General features: G+C 46.3%; 1 protein-coding gene across 8 annotated transcripts in view; it reads left to right on the forward strand.

Annotated features, from left to right (window-relative positions):
• Nucleotides 1-15,997, forward strand: part of LOC128880276 (uncharacterized) — a 162,783-nt gene that overhangs the window by 12,342 nt on the left and 134,444 nt on the right. For 4 of the 8 annotated variants that reach the window (XM_054130191.1, XM_054130184.1, XM_054130185.1 and 1 more), the window contains one exon: nucleotides 2,906-3,037. The gene's annotated coding sequence lies outside the window, so the exon portion shown is untranslated. Of the gene's footprint in view, nucleotides 1-2,905; nucleotides 3,065-3,139; nucleotides 4,469-15,997 lie in introns of those variants that run through there. The other 4 variants (XM_054130187.1, XM_054130188.1, XM_054130190.1 and 1 more) reach the window with 2 other exon arrangements.

Consider the following 15,997-nt stretch of genomic DNA (forward strand, 5'->3'; position numbering starts at 1 on the left):
AAAGTGAAAATTAACGTGACTTCCGGGACTGCGAGGCCACTCATCATCCTCTTACTCGTGGCGATAGGAAGTCAACAAGGGTCAGAGGGCGCGCAGCGTACACGTTTCCTCGAACGTGCAAACAAAACAGCTGTTGCGGCGATTCTTGAGTCACATATCCAAGTATTTTCGAATCGAAGGAAATCTCCCAACTATACATGCCCTCGTGTTCCCTTCTTTCTCTTTCCCTGTTCTACCTACAAGAAAAATCTTCAGTTTTGATCGAACTTTGAATTTTAATTGAACAAAGGCTTAACGGGTGCGCACATTGTTCACGAAAGGTCGTGCAAGAGTGCGCTGTACCACAAGCGTCCGATAATATACCGTTGGACGTGTTTACACGCAGGCACGAAAATTGTGGGGAAAATGAGGTAGGCGGGAGCCTGCTGGCCGAGGTCAGGTCGTGTCACGGAGGAACCCAGGCTCGTCCACGCCCCCCTAACGATCGAAATTCATTTACATAATTATCTCACGACCGCCGCGGATCGCCTGCGCTCCTCAGGGAAACGTTCGGCCTGATTCGGCCGGGGACATGCTTCATTCGTGCGAACCGCGAACGGAAGTCCGAGGTTAAATTCTTCAGGGGTCTACGATCTCGTTACCGTTAATAAGTCGACAGGTATCTCTTAATGGACTCGTTATTGGGTAATTACGAGCTCCGCGACGATGGTAGATTTCGATGATTGCTGGCGTTCCAAGCGGATTCCATCATCTTTCGAGATGCTCGCGGAGAGGCTGCGTGTAAAGCTCAACTTCATCGACAACGGAGCTGAAGTACATCGATATAAAATGAAGAATAGAAGATGGAAAGGATGGAAGGCAAGGAGCATGGAAATAGACAAAAGTGAGATTCGTTGGTTGGGAGATTGATTGTTACGAATCTGTTCAAACCCTGTTCGGAAGTAAACATTCATGGGAGATGTCGGATCTATTGTGGAGTTTGAATTGTTTATGAAGAATTAAACCCTTAATTTGGATGAATTACACTCCCCCCCCCCCCACCCCCACCCCAAACAAAAGATAAGAACTTTACCCGAAAGATGACAAAAATGTCTCCCTGGAAAATTCTCCTTTCGTTTCCACAGAGATCTTCGACATCCCAGCACAATAGTTCCTCTTTACACTAGCGAAGTATTTCTCGAATGCATTTCCCCTTCGTGGCTGGTTTCTCGTTTAATTGTGAGAGCCAAACCCGCCGGAATCTCCGAAGTCATTCGTTATTCCTGGTCGGAAAAACAGCGAGGATTTACGCGAACGTTCGCGGTATGGTGGTACCCGGTGTGTATGCGTGATCAGTGTCTCACGTGCATTTACATATCCGCCAACCCTCATGATTGCGAATGTACTGTTTAGCGTGTTGCCGTGCCGCGTGGATCCCTCTCTTTTTATCCCCTATAAAGCGGGGAACTCCGAGCAAGCGTCACGGTGTCCGTATCATCAGCCATAATGTCGCTTTTTCATAACGGCGAGGCGACACGGTCTTAAATCCCTGCTTCTTCGATCGAGGCGCATTAAATTCAGAGAAGACGCGAGATTACTTATAATTAAACCACCCGTGCAACGCGTGCGTGTTCGAATACGTCGTCGGGACTATTTTCTTGCCCTTCGACGAGACTTGCTCGCGGCCAGCGAGGCGTTTGCCTCCGAGGAAGAGTATGATGTCAGGGCAGAGCAGATTATGTCATCGTGACATTGCAAACAGTAGGTCGATGTCTATGCTTAGATGCGAGTGCTTTGGTTCGAGAATTTTAGGTGGTTAGAATTCTTATAGTAATAGCTTTGAGTTTGGAAGCGTGGTGAACACTTGAGCATGTGTTGCATACGGCAATCTTTTACCTTAAAAATCGGGATAGGGAATACCCTGTAACGAATACCTATAGTTTCTACGCGCCATCGAGTCGCAGTCCTCCCGACTCAACGCGTCTGGATCTTAGCTGATCCACCAACGAAAGGTTTTGGAATACTGATACCTCCGTCCTGTTCTTCCGATCGTCCCTTATCTTCCCTTCCTCGTTCCAAAAAATCGCCCCAATATCGATTCCATCGCAAAAAGCGAATAAACAAAGACGACAATCTCAGGTTTACGACGGGACACGCGATACGTTGAACGTGGACGTTCCTCGAAGATTATTTTGCAGTTATTTATCGGCCATTAAGATTGCCCAAGTCTGGGGAATCCAATTTCATCTCGTCATTTGCGTACCATTTATTAAACGACACTGATATTCGGTAAGGATCTCTAGGAATAGGTGGCCAACTAACGAGAGGAATCTTCGCTGTACAAACATCGTTTTCACGACGTTTAGGGAGAGGTTCGCGCGTTTACGGCCGGGGATGTTTCGAAAATATTTATGGGGCGGCGCGTACGAAGCGGGAAACTCTCGTAGTGGCGAGGTGTGAAATTACAGGCACACGCGGTAGATCACTTTTGTTGCGGAGCGTTTTACCCCTTGCGGAGACGCGTCAACTCCTTATTTCGCTGTTTTACGGGCGTAGCCATGGCCTCCTATGATCTACCGCGTTCTATTATATCCTTGAATATTGTACTTAACGTCGGTACGTCGTGTAATGCCGTGTAATTCCGTAATATGCGCAACGTAATGCGGACGTGAGTTCATTATTATCAAATCCATAAATTTGCCCGTGTTAAACGGGCGCGGGCCGATGCAAATGTGGCGGGAACGCGAGCAGCAGTAAATTGTTTCGTTAACATCGCTAAACGCCACCTAGCCGGATCGCTCGATTGATCTGCTTGAACGCTGGACTCCTTTTCCGCGGTTTGCTTCCGTGATATTAGGTCGTCCTTGTAACGAGGTCTCCTGGAGGAGCTAGATGCGAGTGAAGCGTCTTTTCTTTGGTGTTACAGCTTCATCGTCGAGGGGCCAGTTTGGTCATCGGGAGGCTCAGGATCAGCTGCGAGGGAGGACAAGGAGACCATGGCGACGAAAGATGGACGTTGAGTGCGGAGGATGTGGAGGACCTGATTTGCGTGTACCGAGTGAGTGCATTCAGATCTTGAAAGCTGGTAATAATTATTAATTTAATAAACAATGAAGCGAAAAAGTCTGGAAAAATTAGGAAAAGTTCTTTGGGGTTTCTTAAATATTTGCCTATATTGTCATTTCGATATTAGAATCTTGGAAAGTGGGAAAGTAAAATCTTACGTATCACAATATTTACCTCCGTGGAACAAATATTTGTCCCTTCAAACGTTTTTTCGTATCATTGAAAGCAATGGGTTAGTGTTAGGTTTCAGCCTTGGGCAGTTCACCCTGCATATTGATTGATTCAATACAGGAAGTATGGGGGACATAGGTCGATATGGGATTGGACCTACGCATAAAGGAAATACTAATCACGTGAGGGCAATGGAAGGGTCATTGAATTCTTTCGAAATGGTAACCTACCAAATAGGGTCTAACAATAGGTTCTTATCCATCTAGCATTTATTATATACAACCTTTTCCACCCTGATAAGAATCTTTCTTAGTATCAACAGCTTAGAATAACTAACATATCAATTTAGATAATTAAGGAACTAAGTAGAAGCTAGCCCTCCAGAATTAATTTTATTCTCAAAGACCCTCGACCACGCTTCAACTCCTAATGAAACTCCAACCTTTTACATCTCGAAACAAAGAAAGCACGATACATTAATAATAATAAAAAAAAAAAACGTATCGCGGGTTGCGCACGCACACTCCAGCCCGCGGGGAAATCCCCGCGAGACGGTATCAACGCGCGAACGCGGCCATAATGCACGCTCACGCAAGGTACTGCCGAGTTCTTCATTATCGTCAGGGGCCTAAATTGCGTGGGCGTACCTATACCTTCGTACAACGTTACTTACCTTGATATGTACTGTAGCCAGTACCCGCGCACGCACACGAACGCGGTGCCTCTTGCACGGACACGAGCTCGATCGGTACTCGAGAACGTCTGCGGTTACAGGTTCGCTAGCCGAGCATGGCCGAGGCTGCTCGAAGACTGCCGAGAGCTACGAAGCCGGTTGTCGCGCTCCTCGCCAGATGCGACGGCGAGTCAGTATCGCGTCAGTCCTCCAGCGGAATTGGTCAGTGATCTGTGTCAGAGCAGGGCCAGGCGTCACTAAAACTCTCGCTCGATTTACTCGCGAACCATCGCTCCGTTTACCTTTTGTACGCGATTCTACGTTGTCGGTGGTTCGACGTGGTTTCTCGTTTCGTCGATTATATATCCGCCCTTGCGCCTCCCCCTCGTCGAGAGCGCGCCCGGTGTCCGCCGCGTACACCTATAGCCGCGTATATATGTATACGTGCACGTAGTACCATATACAGTAATACAGTGCCACAGTGGAGTTACCAGTGGGGAAAACAAAAATTAGTTTGCAAGCGGACGTGCCTCACGGCGACCGTCGTCCACCACGTTCTGGATCGTACAACGGCGGCAGGTGAGTGGAATGTTTCGTAAGGGTATCGTTTCGTGGCAACCTGCCCGTCCTGCAAGGATTTTAAGTGTTTCGAGGTGTTTCGCGATCGCTTTTGGTGCTCATTGAGCCTATGTTATGATCGGTCGAGATATACGCGATAGCGAAGCCTGAGCGATTGTACGTGCTCGGAATCTGACCAGTTTTTACATCCTTTAACCTATTGAAAGGAACGTTGCGTTACCATACATTTATGACTATAATTGTTTTCGCAATCTTGATATCGGTTTCAAAGGAGATTGTTTTCCGAGCATTAAAAGTTTGAGGGTGATCGGTTCGGAGCTTGGACCATTGGGACGCCATTTTTTGGAGCCAATCATCCGTAACAGAACTTCAAATTAATTTGAGTAATTGTACAGAGTTGTCGTGTTCGAGTCGCGTGTTAGATCGCCTTTTAAATGGTCTTTGTTAGTCTCTCTATTGTACTCGCGTTATCTTAATCGCGGGTGAATCAGAGCACTTTTGATTACGTATGCATCAACGCGACGCAAGTATTTACTTGGAACCAGAGATAGCTAAGTTTCTTATCTAGACGCAGATTTCGAATGACGATTCATAGTTTAAGTCTTGAATGGAAATTAGAATTTGAATCACAGAAATGTTTCGCAATGAGAATGTAAATGGATCGAATAAATTACTGTTTGTTTTTCGAGTACAATTTTATCCATTTCTGTCTGGAAACAACGAGAGCAACAGTTATGGTAGCTTCTCTTATATCGTATATTATTGTTCGTTATTTTGTTTGTAATGGAGCAATGGGCTCGTTGACTTGCCCACTGGATTTGTAATTTTAAGTACGATCCTCTTCCGAGGTCGAGATTCCCCAACGTTTCACCCCTCGGACTCCGAAAGATTCTATCCGCTCCATTTGTTAGTGTCGCCCAAAAAATGGCGGTCGAGGAGGGAGCGACTTCTCTTGCAAGGTGATCGTAAAACCGAGACTGGTAGGCCGTCGCTCTTCTCTTCTTCGTCTCGGTCCCTTTTTTTCCGTTTTTCTCGATCCCTTACCGTTAGTGGCCCGTCCTACCGTCGAGGATCACATTGATCAGCGTCGAAATTTATCTCCGGAGCTGCTCACCTCGTACGTGCCTTTACTGGCTTTTCATTCGCTCCTCGAAACACTTAGACCCGTTTTTGCGACGATCTTCCCTCGGAGCTCCGTTCGAAGACCTGCTCGAGCTGGTCTAACAATGTAACAATGAGCACAGCAGAATGCTGGCTATTTGCGATTTAGCTTTGCTTACAATTAGTATGATCATCGAGTGTTTGGAATACTGAGTTTTGAGATTTTTGAACATTTCGAATCACATCTATGCTTAAAGTATGCGTTTCTTGCAATCCCGGTGCTCTCGAGTACTAGTACTCTGAGGTACTTGCGCCCTGGAGTACCTGTACTCAGAAAAATTTCGTTATTTTAGCTCCGTTTATAATAACACATTTATTTCTCGGCCTATAAATGTAACGTGTAACTTTGGTACACGACATTGTGTGTAGAAAGGAAATCGTACAAAGGTCCTCGAACGACGCGAGTCCTGTTTACAGTCACCTGGTTCTACTTCGTAGAATTGGATGGGTAAACAACTCTTCGCGTTGACCGTCGATTTCCACGAATTGAGCCAGCCTCTCGCGGCTCGCAGCTGATATCACGATTTTCCCCTCGGCTTTTTCCCGAGAGGACAATGGCTCGTGAATACGCGAACGTTGGCGCGCGCGACTGCTGGCCGTCGAGGTTAAAATCGAATGTATGTCACGTTCACTGTGGCGTCGATTAGTAATCGGAGCGCGAACGGCAATTACACTTGAAAAAGTCAATGTTACGTTGGAAGGTTTCGGTGCGGGTTGTGCAACCATGCGTGTTCCGGGTTGCGTCTCCCAGTTGGTCGTTTCACGGTGCGAACTTTTTAAGCCGGGCGTCGTGACGCGGTGAATGAACGGAGTTGTTGTTCGCGATCGACTCTTTGTGCGAGGAGTCGGGAGGGGAATGATCCGATCGCGGATCGTGGGTATCTGGAGGTTTCAAGTGAATATTATGGATATATACAATATTAATTTAGAGATACTAGAGAATAGAAAAGAAGCAGATATTCTCCGAAAGCAGTTTAATTTATATTTGTATTAGTAGGATAGTACAGAAGTTAATTTATAAGGGGAATTGTACGTAGGTGTAGTAGGTGTTTACAGGAAAAATTCAATGTAGCAAGAATTAAGTGAAATTAGAAGGTACAATTAAATTATGAAATGGATATATAAGTAGGAGTATTGTTTAGTTTAGATAGGGTGATATAGACGCAATATTCCATTGTTGCTATGGAGGCCTTATCATCGTTACCTTTATCGATATAAAAATTACGGGCATTCTTTGCACTCGTTATCGATGCTTATCGCAGAATAATAGACGTCATCAGCGATTATAGATTGACTCAAACATCAAAAAGCATACAGTGTACCATCCAGAATCAAGAAAATAAATTTAACGAGTAAAATTGGTCCCTAAACCGTTTCGATCAAACTTAAAAGAGACACCCTGTAGCAGCCTCACTTTGGCAGGCCTCTCGGCATGAAAAAGCCTCTCTAATGGCGCCAATATTCTTTTCAGTGGGCAGAAATCGAGCCAATAAACGTCATCGCATACCCATTCGCCACTCTTGACCTCCAGTGGCTTGTCCAATGAGGTGGGGGATGCGTTTTGCATGGAATAATTCCCATTGACGTCGCGTCAGTCACATTGGGACGGCAGAAAAGAACAAGATAGGATAGAAAGGGAGTGTTCGAAGTGGGCCTGAATGTCGCGAGGCGATAGGTGCCACACAATGCGTGCCCCTCGACGTCGGCATTAAGCATTATATGCGTAATTCACGAAGGTTATTTACTATACAATTAGAGATCCCGCGCCACGTATTACGCGGGAAGGTATGTGCGCGCGCAGGTACACGCGGACGCGAATGGTAATGGTCCCGTGAATCTCATCAGCAAACGCGCGAAGCCAGAGATGTCGGGGAAGGAGAGAAATCCCTCAGTTTTTCTCCCAACGTTAGCTGGCGTAATATACGATATGTACGGTGTAACGAGGTATGTAATGGGTAATAATGCGTAATGATATAATGCGTACATTCCGCGCCGTACGTCTCCGCTATAACAAACATTGTTAGTCCCGGAGATGCCGTAAAAGGGCTCGCTGGTCCATCTTCGTGATTCCTAGAAGGGCCCGCGAGATGATACGATCCTGTCTTAATGCTCGACGGAGAGGGCGGGGATCTCTAATTCATGGGGGATAGGACGCTGGGTAGAGGGTCCGAGTTGCCCTGTGAGTCTTCTTTTGGCGAGGGTGATGACGTTGGAGATGGAGGAATTGGGAATGGAAAGGATAGCTTTTGTGTTGTTGGTTGGATAGATTGGCCCTAATTCCTCGAGGGGACCTTGCCGATGGCTGGAGGAGAACGAGAATACACAGGTAGACGATGCTATGGGAACTCTTACCCTGGGGGATGAAGGTGTTCGAAGGAATGATGCTCGTATTGCTATTATAGAAAGCAGAGGTCCTCAAACTTATTTGCCGATAGGATCAGATTTTTAATAACTACAACATCTTCCGAGATATCCTGCTGTACTCGCTTAAAAAGAAACACCCTGTATGTATAAATGCCTCGACGATATCATAGTACACGAAGCATTTAAAAATATTACCAAGCATCCAAACCTTCGTTACCTTCCACCGCTCCCCATTAAATACCAAGTATCGATGATGCTCCATCATCTCTAAGCCCCATCTCCAGTGTCTACCTGGAACGAGTCACGCGACGTTCGCTGACTCGTCGAACGTACCCTGGAATATTACAGCCATCGGTGGCGGTTATTCAGAATACTAGACTCGTAGAGAAGCAACCCGAACAGATTGGAATTGGAATCTCATTGCTCGCGGGTCGCCGCGTCCTCGTCGCGCAAGAAGAAGGCGCAGCCTCCGTCGCCGTGGCTCGATCGACAACTTATTCCCCGATTAGGTTTCTCAAAGTGGCCGAAGACAAGTTTCGTCGCTAATTTATTGAACAAAGGGGATCCCCTGTCTCGTTATACAAACCAGGAAACATGAATTCAGCGAGAGTAGCGTCGTTAATGCGCGACGTTTTCCTGTTCCCGCCAGGGGACTCGTGGCGTTATTCCACGGCTCGATCTCGACGGTTTTATCCACGGAATACCGGCGCGCGTATCCTTCGTCCCCGCTTGTCCCTCGATAACGGCTCGGTGATTACAGGTATACGCGTTAAAACCGAATTACGCGAGTCGGTTTCGTCCGCGGGGCCGCGATAACGAGAACATTGTTGGCGTATTACGCGATAAGATAAACCGGGACCCCGGAGGGAACTGTATCACGGGATACTAATTAGAACTGGTCCCCGTTTATTTCGCCATCCGCGATACGGCGAATTATCGCGAACACGACCATCACAATTCCGACGGGGAACGGCTCCTCGCTGGTCGAAGCTGCCACGGAATTTTCATTAATTGCAATTTCCATTTGATGAAGTTTGTCAAGGATCAGTTACGACGGTCGTTTCAACCTGGACGACACTTTCGTCAAAAATCAGCGAGATTGCTGGTCCGTGGGATAATCCCTCGACTTCCTCGCGCCACGCTGAACCTAGAGATCGAGTTCTTGCCTATTTATGCAATCTTGACGGCATCCCCCCAAAAAATGCCGGAATGCTCTTAACCGCGTCGAGTCTCTATCTTATGCGGAGTTACCTCTAACGAGCGAAATTAAGCAGGAAACATTCCTCGAGATTAAACGCCTACGCGAAACACCGGTCTTCCTATATCCAGAGAAGTGATTATCAGCTGTTTATACGCGGTGTACGTCTGAAAACAGAGGCAAGGGCTGATATCGTGGCAAAAGATTGCACAATAATTAAAGATTTACTTGTTTAATCGATGGATAGACGGATAAACAGATATTGGAGTGATGTAACGTGAATGATTGGCGTTTTCATTTCTGTTGTGTAACGATACGATTCGAGAGCGAGGAGATTTAAATCGCCGCGTATACATATCGGTATCAGTCCTTGAACGAGGTCTCGAAAAGTCTAGACGCGTATCGATACTTTTAGGAACCTCGATAGGTCTTATCTAGGCTGGCCAATTTTCACACGTCTTGATATGGATTTAGACTATGTTTTTAGTACACTATGAGCTTGAATATCTCGATGATCTTAGACTCGATAATCTTCGAGTGTTTAAATGAATTGCTTCCATATCAACGTGTTGATCTTGGCCTTGTCTGTTTCGAGAAGTGTCCAAAATATTGATGAAATTTGAGTCCTCGTGAATGTTGGATGTTTTTATGAGTCTCAAACGACTCGAACATTTTATTTAATCTAGAAACTCCCCACGAGTTATGAATTTCTTTTAATCAAATTTGGGGTGTTTCGCGAATGTTGAGTGTTTCTACAGAAATCTCGAACGACTATATTTCCCAACGGATTTTATATACCTTTTCTCCAATCTTCCTCCAAACTGACTCTATGTGAAGGTGGTACTCCACCTTTTCCTTCACCCTCCACCCACCCCCTTTTCTCAATTTTCAACAAGTGATAAACGTCTCAATAGTCGGGTAGCGGTGGTTAACACCGGTGATTTGAATGCGCGCAAGGACACTGTCGCGGCGACGTTCGCTGAAATGGCTGCCGCGCGCGCATCTCGTTTATTTCCCGCGATTCTTATCGATCGGGCGGCATTCGATCACCGTTGTCGAGAGAGTTCTCGTTCCGCGCTGTTCCCGAGTGAAACCCAATTGAATTAGTTTACGTGGATAGATAAAGCGCGGGATCGATCGCCGCGGGGCGAGGAAGTCCGCCACCGCTTGGACCGCGCGTCGATCTCATTTATCAATCGATTCCCCGACGGTATCGATTTCGCGAAGGTGAACAGCTTCTCGTCGCGATATCAGGGAACTCGTCCATGGATCGCGGATCGTTTCACCGGAAAATCACGCGCGTTTAGATACATATTCTCTACGTTCGGCTCTCACGGTTACCGATGCTGAATAATTGCCAGCCAAGCGAGCGATTAATTAGCCGCACGCCCTATTCGATGAGAAATCGGACGAGTTTCGATGAGACTCTCGATCCCTGAATCCGGATTCCTGTTTTAGAAACGATTCTACCGTTCGCAATGGCGTAACCTCCGAGTTACGAAACGATTTGTTAAGTTAAAGATTGGTAAAATGAATCACGCGTAATCTGTTTGTAACAGGTACTTTCCAAACCTTCGCATCATGATACAGATTAGAATTTGCATCGATCAAGACGAATGGTTTCGGTAATAGATTTTGTTTGCGACGAGCAGTGCACCCCAACTCAGTTTAGCTCCTTTTTGTTAATATTGCGACGTATCACCGTATCTTTACTTTCGTTTTCTTTTTCTTTCACAAAGAGGTATTTTCGGTATATAATCATATGTAGCTATCCGTATTGGCCACGAGTGCTTTCTTACTCCAATCCCATGAAATACCTCTACGCCAAATCCCAAATAAAGCACTAGATCAAAAGCAAACGTCAATCCTCCCAGCCCCACCTCGAAGCAGCAAATAGCGATGCATAACGCATTTGGAAGATAACCGCGCGAATAAATTTATCAACTGAGGAGATTAGAAGCCCGAGACCGAACGAAGGCTTATCATCCGACAAAATTAAACGTCCTCGAGTTAATGTTCTCTCTACTGTAAACTAGCAGAGAGGTCTCGATGGCTTCGACCAGTTTCTGCACGCAAGTTGGACTTCCCCCTCGCGCACATTCCCCTTCGTCTCGGTATCGAAAGTATGCGCACGACGAATCCGATCCTCCTCGCGCATCAGGAAGTAATGCGGGCAAACTTCTTTCGCTGTTCCGGACGCCTGTCCCTGCGATCCGCGATTTTAGCTGTCATTAAGACATATTTATGTCTCGCATCGAGTCGTTCGGTAATTACGCTAATTGCATGCTAATTGGGATACAGATTTCGTTTGGTTTATGGTAACGAACGTTGGGACCGTGGCTGATTTGCGGTTCGCGCTTCGTCGTTAGTCGCGCTGGGGCTCCCTTAATCACATTCATTGCCGGTTAACGCGATTAGATCTGAATCGTAAATTTGTCATCGCGCGACGTATCTCGCGAACGGTTCGTTCGCGCGCTCTTTCTCTCTCCTTCCCTTGGATCGCTCTTCCGCGCTGGAAAATAGTTTCTCGTTTCAATTAGGTGTTACGAGCCGAGGGCTGAGCAGCTAATTTCGGCGCGAAGCCGAGGATAGTTGTTGTTTTTTGGATAATTTGTTAATAAGGATGTGTGGTCTTGGATGAACTCATAGCTTAACAATGGCGAGCCACTGGGAGGTTGTAAAGTTGTCACGGACGATCAAAGCTTAACGATGGGAAGTCGCTAGGATTGTTAGTTGCCCTCGTAACTTTTAATTATGCAATACACCTCGGTAAAGGCGTATTGCTGTGGATATTCCTTAACTAAGTGATTCAAAAGGATAGGTATTCAGAAATAATTGGAAAGAATCTAGCCAAAATGTCCTGAAGATGCTTGTTTCCTCCATAGAGGTCTCGTTTCGAGTCCAATTCGATTTTGGTTGGAGGAATTCAGCGACTGGTCGGTTCATCGAACTGTGACCAGCGCTCTCGACTTTCTACGCTAGAGTAATCCGCGAATAAATGGAGACTCTCGTTTTCGAGGGCGTGATCGAAACCCCCGGGGATACCCCTGGCCGGTCGCGGCGAAGTTTCTTCTGGAATTCGTTTTTACCCGCAGACCGCGCCGCGAATATTGTTGCGGTTTTCGCCGTTGCGAAGGTGCCTCTCCCACCCGCCCCCTTTCCGCCGATTCAGCTACGAGGGGGGCCCCTCGACGATAATTTACGGTCGGGCCCCACTCGAAATACATCGTTTGTTAACGCTTTGCGAACCGGTTTTGCGTTCTTGCAACTTTGACTTGCTAATATATTACCCCGGCGCGTTGCATCACCGCGTCAGATTGTATCGCGTTAAACGCGTTACGCTCGGCGGGATTTTTAGACAAAGTGCATTAATGCATCCTCGCCACGCGAGTCTTGCTCCCTTTTCTTTCGGACGGAGATAGGGAATTCACGCAAAAAGCGCGCCGCGGAAAGTAATCGCTAATCACGCCGATGGAACGTTTCATCGAACGCGGTTATTGGAGACGGGGATACTTGAATTGGACGATTCCGAAGCATGAAATGATTTTTCGTGAGGATAGCGTGTTCCCAAGTTCGATTTGAGTTAGAGATCTCTGTGTCGGGCGGGAGTATACGGTTATCGTAACGCATCTGTTCGCGTATTAGTAGCGTAGTAGCTTGTATTCAGCAAGTGCAATGCTCGAAATGAGTCGAAGAGCAGCTGTTTACACGAGTGCATCGCTCAGCGAAGTCCAAGTGTGCTTCGACACTTCCTAGCATAGCGACGGCGCTCTTACCGCGCATTGAAATCACCCGAGCGGCACTAGGATTAACCACTTAACGGCCGCGCCCGAGTTAACTCGGGCAACATAGCCGGCACATAAACAAGTGAAACCATGCTTCGTGACTAAAATAACAGAGAGTGAAGTAGGAGGATGAATACGAAATTTAAGCTACAGATTGCTCGCGATTTGCCTTTGATGGGATGATTGCCACCTCGCACGAATTCATATTTAATTCATCGCGAATGATTCGATAGGAATTTATGTCAATTCGTGGGGTAACATGGGGATCGTCAATTATATAACCGATATTTGAATCTCACTCGATATAGATTTACTTGTTACTTTGACTGCCAAAGGCGTATATATTCGTCCTCGAAAATTAAACTCAGGGAAGTTTTGTAAATACCGGAGTGTTACCGGAGAAAAGCTTTTAACCGAGTTTGATTTTCAACCTCTTGATTCTTACGACGAGCGTGAAGTCTGTTAATTTTTTCGCGTCCAATCAGGGAACGTTTCACTTGGTCTAATAAGTACCATCAAACCGAGGCAACGTTGTTAGAATATCGAACGGCCGCCTCTCTTCCTCTCTCTATCTCTCCGATGCTCTAATCCAACGAGGCTCTGACCGACCTTCGATCGCCTAAGAACCGGAAGATCGAGTCGCCTCTCCGCTTCGATGCTCCCAAGAAACGGACCAGCCAGTGACTCTTCATGGCCCTCGTAAACGCCAATTACAATAATTACGATAACTGTGGCGCCTGGTCGCTCGCAATGGACGCCGACTTTTTCCCCGACCTGGTCTTCTTTATTAATCACGCGATTAATTAATATTCCGGGGTGTATCGAGGGTAACGAGGTAATTACAGAGAACAGGTACACTGCCGCTCAAAAATATGTGGACACTCCCTTAATTTTTATAACTACCTGAAAAAAGTTACGATATCTTTGGTAAATTTGATTATCTTGTATGTATTCCATTTCGTACATTGTTGGAGGAACAATAATTTATTAAATACCTTCTTTTCATCTACATATCCACCGCGTGCTTTTATGACCGCGTTTACTAGTCGTGGTATCCTGACTAGTAATTGTTACATTATCTCGCTATCAATGGGGTTCCACACAAATTCGAAAATTTCCCACAAATCATGTTTAAAAATCATCGAAATCGGTGAGGATGTACCTGTTCTCTATAATTACCGGTAACGATTATCGAATGGGCGTGGCCAGGTTCGGTTAGCGCGTATTCTGATAAACGACGGTTTCCACGGCGCCGTTGGGTCGAAGCGTAACGGCGAAAAGCGTCGCGGACTCGGCGCGGATTAATCGTTGTACGATGATCAGGATACGACTCCGCCGTACAAATTTATGCTCGAGTTGAGGGGCAGTGGTGATTAGTTAAGGATTATTATTAGCGGGGGACACGGGACATGGTCGACGTTATCGAACGAGTCGTGTCGTACTCGAAAGTTGACGAGTATCTCAGCGCGGAATTCCGATCGAACCATTAGAATTTTTGCCGAAGGTAAGGAGTTTGTATCGCGCCAAGTGATGGCTGGTAGCATTAATATTAAATACCAGGTGGCGTGAGTGGATGCTGATCAGGCGCAGAACGGAAATCGAAGTCCTCCTCGGAAGGCATTTATTATTTTCACGCCACGGGAATTGAGATTAACGGACTGGTAACATGGTTGATAGTCGCGCCTCGTAGATTACATTGTAGCAGAGTTATGGGCCTGAGTGGGGTTGCTCGGACGTTGATACTATAATAAATACTTTATTCTAGTTAATAGTGATATTTGAATAGCCATAAAATATTGAAGTATTAGGGTGTTCTGATAGCCTCGAGCCTTAATTTCCACCTCTATGATTAACATCGAAATAGCGATCCACAATTAAAAAAAAAAAATAAAAAAAGAATTCTAGATCCAGACTTAATAACAGCCATATGCCGACGTCTGCAGATAGAGGATAGATATATTGCACACTTTTTGTAGGATTCACGTTCAGCCAAAGGCCGATGCGTCGAGAACAGACCACCCACTCCATCTCATAGATCAAACATTCCCCGAAAATCCCTTCGATCCCAATCCTTCGTTACATTATTCTTTTCTGCATCTTTCGGCGGGCCGTGGTGTCTCTGTCAGCTCGCTTTTGTGCGTGCCTATAACTTCCTCCAGGGGGGGGGGGGGGACCACCTAGATGCAATCGAAAGGCCATTCCAAAGAGTCATTTCGCGGCGGACCGTTTCATTTCTCGATACCAGGGGCCAGAGCCTCTGATCCACACCGACTCATCGATCTTCTTCGATTTCTAGGAAGCAGAAGGCTCTCGAAGGTGATCTTGGGTTTGGCAGACAAGGCTAAACTCACGGTCAGGGGTCTGAATACCTTTGGACACGGTGTTTATCGGTGTAACGGAATGCTAGGGCCTGAAATATGCTAATGAGTGGCGGGGACGCCACTAGACGCCTATCTATAGACTAGGTTCAGTTCTAGGATACCAGGAACCAATAGTTGCCTCAGTGAAGCTCTCAGAATCTTTCACGAGAATTTTAGAGACATTTCTAACTCAACCCTTTGCACTCGAGGCTTTTTTCCGGGCATCTACCAGCAATACAAGATTCCAAAGAAACTAAACCTAAAGCAACATTATTGCTAGTAGATTCGCCGCGTGAAACCTTTTGGTGACTGAGAGTCACCTTTCGAATGCAGAGGGTCAAAATTATCTTAGTAATCGGTACATCTAGACTCTACATTCTAGAGTTTGTATTGTTTCCCTGGTCCTCCGGTATTCTCTATACAACTGGGAGTCATCCCAGAATTTTTCACGCCTCTTTCTGGAAACCAGTTAGCCTCGCTTTGGTCGACCTAGAGTCACCATCGTCCCAGAACCTCTAACGCTGAAATCAGCACGGAATACCGTTTTTCAACCTAGTCACAAAAACCAGTAGAGAAGACGCATGATGTTACCCATCGAAACGGTGGCTCTCAGGTGACCATGGTAGGGTGGGGTGGGGGGCAGATTCTCGAGCACATTAAC

Source organism: Hylaeus volcanicus, chromosome 7 (genome assembly GCF_026283585.1).
Source record: "Hylaeus volcanicus isolate JK05 chromosome 7, UHH_iyHylVolc1.0_haploid, whole genome shotgun sequence".
Taxonomy (NCBI): Eukaryota; Metazoa; Arthropoda; class Insecta; order Hymenoptera; family Colletidae; genus Hylaeus; species Hylaeus volcanicus.